Source organism: Tachysurus fulvidraco, chromosome 9 (assembly GCF_022655615.1).
Source record: "Tachysurus fulvidraco isolate hzauxx_2018 chromosome 9, HZAU_PFXX_2.0, whole genome shotgun sequence".
NCBI classification, from domain to species: domain Eukaryota; kingdom Metazoa; phylum Chordata; class Actinopteri; order Siluriformes; family Bagridae; genus Tachysurus; species Tachysurus fulvidraco.
Window position 1 is genome coordinate 18087443 of NC_062526.1, and position 6016 is coordinate 18093458.

At 36.6% G+C, this 6016-nt stretch overlaps 1 pseudogene; it reads left to right on the top strand.

Moving 5' to 3' along the window:
- Positions 1-6016, top strand: part of LOC125138434 — a 99209-nt pseudogene that overhangs the window by 52196 nt on the left and 40997 nt on the right.

The window sequence follows — 6016 nt, forward strand, 5'->3', positions numbered from 1 at the left end:
TAGAATAATACATTAGGACAAAAATACATTTCTAAATATTCACTATAAGTTCAAATAAATTAATTAAAATAAACTGATTTAATGTACAAGTCTTCAAAATATCCTGTAGCAGCAGCACAAATTACATTATAGTGAAAAACTGATGGATTTACGGAACTCAATATTTTCCCAAAAACCAGAGTCAGAAAGACAGAGAATCAGAAATACACATTCCTACAATATCCAGTCTAGCTAATATTGGGGTTCGAGGGTGTAAGCAGTGATTGCACAGTGTGGTTCTGGTGGAATAAAACAGCAATGAGGAATACAGCCTGCTCGAAACACTTCTGTAAAGCCTACATTGATAATGTTTCCTTTTCTCCTCAAACATACACTTTTCTGTTGTACAGGATTCCTTCATCCCAACTATGCCTAACACAATAAATGAAATAAAAGACTGGATTAAAAATGCATCAGAATATCTGAAGATATGGGGTAAGTTTTCTATCTGCTTTAATTGATGTATCTAAATCCATATTATCGACAAAAGCATTAGTTCTCTTTATAAAGTGCACACTACATTAAGTTTATAATGTTTCCGATGCCCCGTTATGGAGCGGTAGCTGTGTGATGGGCAGTCAGAAGTGATTAACATCTCAATGTGAGGTGCTATGTGAGGTCCAATTTTTCCTCATTTTTCAGTCATTGAATTTTAAGTTTGTATTTTAATGGAATCTGTGCTCAACTACGCTCCCTGTCTTCTCACTATTTAAGCTGATTTTGGACTTCAAGGGTGTTCCTTGTCTCCATTTCCTGTATCAGAACTCAATACTCCTCATGTTCACAGTAGTTTCTTTTTCCTTCTATGAATGAATTTTCTTTCTCCCCAGTGTGTGTTTGTGGAGAACCTGTTTTAATTGGAAATGTGAGTATCGACTTCATCTCTCAAATACTGCTTTTGAAATTTGCTCATATTTCATTGTGTACTGTAATAACACCATGAATTATTGTTTGCTTTTAACCTAGTGTGGGAGACCATATGTAACATCAGTGTGTGCTAACTGTGGCAGTAAAGTTGGTGGTGAGAGACACATACCAGTAGAAGGTTTCACAGAGTTCAGGTAAATGTTAAATGCATGAATATAAAGAGCTTTAGTTTGCAGTATTCAGCTTAATACCAGAATTGATCCAAAACGCCCATGATGTTTACCTAATGCCATGCGCCAAATGCTTTTTAACAACAACTTTATGAAAACTAAGAATTAAAAAACATTGCATTTTATGAGTGATTGCATCTGGTGATTTTAGTAATTTTATCATTTTTATTTGGTTTAATTACAAGGGATTTTTGTTGAAATAAGTAATGTACAGGGCAGCGGAAGAGGTCACAACCTCGGTGATCCTAGCAGACGGAAGGAGCAGGTTGGAGAGAGAAGTCTTTATGGCGCTAACCTCCACTTGGTGCGAGCTTTAATACACTCCTCCATGATCTGGGGTACAACTGAACACACTGAGGTATGTTCCAAATTAAAATAAAAATAGGTATACAACTGTTCTAAAAAAAAAAGTTCTACAAAATAACCAAGGACCCACAAATATTTAAGTTGTAATCAAATGATTATTAGAGGGTTAATTAGCTAGTTTATCATTTAGCAAATGGTTTAATGGTTAATTTTGTAGTGCTGGTGGTTTTAACAGGAGATGTTGAACTGTGTGATGTTCCTGTGTTGGTGTTGTTCAGGATGTTCAGAATCTCACGGAGATGCCACAAGGAGCACTGAATATCAGGAAGCACCTCTTTGACCACCTTCAGAAGGACATTGAGCTGCTCGCCCAAGCTTTAGGAAAGAGTGAGCAAGATGCTGAGATGACCGTCCACTTGTTTCTGAGGTTCATCTTGGAGAGCTCCTCTGGTAATATCTCATGTTTTCTGCTCGCCATTATTTTTTTAATGAACATAATTGTTGCATCATGCCCATTAGGAGAAGTCTCCATCTCTACACTGCAGGAGAACTACAGTAATTTATTATGTTATTGGTACTGAGTTAGTAAATCAGAAGAACCAGTGCTGTGAAGAATTTTGAGATGAACCAGACGTCATAGAAACAGCAAACTGAAGCTCATCTGAGACCTGGTTATTCATTAGAGAACAGACCACTGCCTTTTGACAAATAAAAAGGTTTCTTCATAACAAAATAAAGACTGAAGAAGGATTTCTGGCTGTCCCAGGCTGTAATATCATAACATAACAAATTCCTGACATGGTGGATTTTAGTATTGCTTATGATATCTCACATAGACAGTGTATCTCCATATAAAGCTAATACAATCCAAGTAGGGGGTTTTTAATCTCAGTATTTGAAAGGACAAAAACTTGTAACTGTGTGCTGCTCTCATTCAGAGCCGAACCTTCAGATCCAAATAACAGACAGTGAGGAAAAACGGGAGGAATGGGAGAAAGTCATTCACCAAAGACTTCAGGCCTTCTTTCAGGTAAAATGTCACTTTCACTTGGAGTCTAAGACTGAACTTAGTTTTCTTTTTTACCAGATGGTTATCAGAGTGCTTTTTTATTTTTATTTACAAACCCTTTATGATAAAAAATATTATTGTAATTGAACAATCTTTTGATTTGAATCTTATTATAATTTGTGATGTTTCTGAAGAATTTTGAGACACAGCTATTGGAGGTTCAGAGTAATATGCTGAGGTTGGCAGGCCTGGGTAATTTGGGAAAGATGATCTACAGTAAGGAGCCAGCACTGAAGGACCTGCCCACATCTGGATTGTTCAACCTTCCGATCATGTGGAGCTTCACACAGAGGATGACCATCCAGCGCTTCAGTCACTTAATTGAGCAGGAAGATGAAAGGAAAAATGTTCCTCTTCTCTCAGAACTCCTAAAAAGCGTACGAGTTTTATGATTATAGTGATTATAATTTGTTCACACATCATTCATACAACTCTGCATATAGAGAAAGTAGCTGACCGTTACTATGATGCAGCTGTGGCTCCTGATTGGTTGGAATAAAACCCTGCAGTCTATTGCAGAGAAGATTGAACACCACATAAGTCATTTATATTTATTTTTGTATTTATAGCATGTTCACATTGGACACATCAGATATCTCCCTCAGGTTCTGAGCCTTCAGCAGAAACTGATGTGCTATTTTGTGAATCTGGATCTGCAGTGTTACAATAATGTGCCTATTAACACCTTCAGGAAGGAGAATGTGGCAGGTGAGATGAATGTAAACTGATGTGGATCGTTGTCTTTGATATGTACACACACAATGGGGCAAGAATCTGTGTTAACATATTTTTATAAAACATTTTACAGTTAATGAAGAGAATTGTAGAGAGTGATTCGTTTAGGTTGTTATCAGTAATTACTGTTGTACTATGTTTTTAATGATCTTGTCTTTTTTGTTCTTCTTTAGATCATGAACAACAGGACTTCAGCGAAAGTGCTGAAATTATGAAGCTGTTATGGAACATTTAAAGTCAATTAATTGTAAGTTTTTTTTTAATTTCATCTTTGCACCACTGTAAGAGTAAATCTATGAAATAGGTCCAGCTGTGTTGTATACGTATATACACCGGCTAGAAAATGACCTGAGAGTGTGTTAAATCATCACGAAAATTGTTCTTTTTCCTACAGCCAAGCTGAAGGAAAAAGATGACTTAACGATCCTGGACCTCCTACCAACAGAAGGCTCCGTGGCTCAGATTATAACAAGTACCTCGTACAGACGCAGAACGATTTCATAGAAAAGACCAACCGACAGCAGACAGGTACACTGTTACATCTGCACTGGAACTCAAGACACTGTGTGTGTAACAGAAAAAGAGTACGTTCTAGAAGAGAATAGTTTTGTGTTTTTATGCTTTTCATCACTAGGGGTAAATTAAATACATATTATAAACCAGTTTAATTAGAATTGTACTGTGATCCACAATTGTACTGAATCACCCTGTATCTACACAATTAATTTAATTCAAAAGCTATTTTCTGTTTGTTTGAAACAATATTAATAATAGTCATTATTCATCTTTATATTTCATTTCTGTTCAATAATTAAAATTCACTGCTGTCATATAATTATGAACATGGCCCATTAAAACGTCATGGTAATGTTTTATTATTATTATTATTATTATTATTATTATCATCATCATTATTGTTCCTGTGTTTAAGGTGATCACTGCTCAGGAGCTCAAGCCTTCCCATGTCATCACTTGTGTTCCTGAGCAAGACTTCCTCACTATTGCCATTTCAACATCGACCACATGGTGTACGAGGACGGGAAACAGAGCACCAACTATAACTTTCAAACTGTGGAGCGGCAGATAATAGATCGATTCTTCAAAGAGAAACCCATGATCAAAGTCACTGTAAGCAATTTTTTAAGCTGCTTTCAGGCTTCAGAAAATAAGATACAGTGCTGTGTAAAGTTTGATCACCCCACCATAAAGTTACTCAGTTTGCTTCAACATGGATCATTATCATTATCCAGTGTCACCTCCAGCACATGCTGAAAAAACCTAGCACAGGAACACATGACTGTTTTCTGCACCTACACTGAGACAGGTCATCAGGTGTGAATTCATTCTCTAGAACAGCAACTATGACAGCTTGGGATTATCTAGCAAGAACTCATTCACAGGGACATGGAAGCTCCACATAAACAGATTAAAAAACATGTTTATTGTAGATATGGTGATATTTTCTGTAAGGAGATGTTTTTGTATCATGAGTGGTAGGACCCTCCAGTGTCAACGGAGTGTAAACGGATTTGTTGTTCTTTGATATTGATGTGAAATAATCAGAATAAATGTTTGGCATATTGTTGAGGTTTAGTTAAAAAGCTGTTTCATTATTCAGACTGTAACTGTTTACATTAGATTATTTTAATGTGTTGTTTTTTTTCATCCCATCTCATTTTTCTCCTTCAGACACTTCCATTATTTAAACACGACACTGGAACAACGCTGCGTGCCTTTTTCAGAACAGTGCAGGACAAGCTGGTATGAAATGATAACCGCTCTACATTAATGTTTCATGTTTTATTATAATAAAGAGAAGCACTGTTACAGTCATGTCATTCTTTCATTATTGTTGTCTATTGATGAATGTCTCTCAGCAAAATACTCTGAAAATAAGATTAAGTAACAAAGGACATTTCACAGTAGAAGTGTTTATCTTGCATTTTATTAAAAAAGTGGATGATAAAAATCATTATGCTCAAAAACTTTATTTATTTGTTGCCTCTTATTGAAAATTATCATGCTTTTATGATAATTTACGGGTTTTTCCCCAACAGGAACCCTTGAAAACCAACGAAAGGAACTGCATCATGAATGATTTCCAGTTTTTGAATGAGATTTCTGCAGCTCTCTCCACCCTGCGGATTGTTATTGGATTCCTGAAGCTGTCATTTCCTGCACCAGAGCAGAAGCTCATGGCGTACGTAAAGAAAGACCTGAAGCTGGACGACAGAGCACAGTCACTGAACTTGCAGGTGCAGCCATTTTTTCTACACTTTTTCTACAGTGCTTTTATTCTATGTTGGAAACTTCTTGATAACTTGAATTTTTGTACTGAATGACAGAAGTATTACAGTTTCTCTAGGTTTTTATTTATATAGTGCCCTAAACCATATACAATGTCACAAACCATCATTGGCTAGCAGACAGTCAATATGTTGAGCCAGTCAATCTGCTGCCTGGCCTGGCTCTGGATTATCTCAGCTCTATTATATGACTAAGTCTGTGTGCTACACTTCAGGTATACTTCATAATACAAGAGTAGCAGATATAAATGACAGTACTGTACGTTTACACCAATTAGCTATAACATTAAAAGCACCTGCCTGGCATGGATTCCACAAGACCTCTAAAGGTGTGCGGTGGTATCTGACACCAAGACTTTAGCAGCAGATCCTTTAAGTTCTGTACATGTAGGTGGAGCCTCCATGGATCAGACTTGTTTGTCCACTACATCCCATAAATCCTGATTGGATTGAGATCTGGGGAA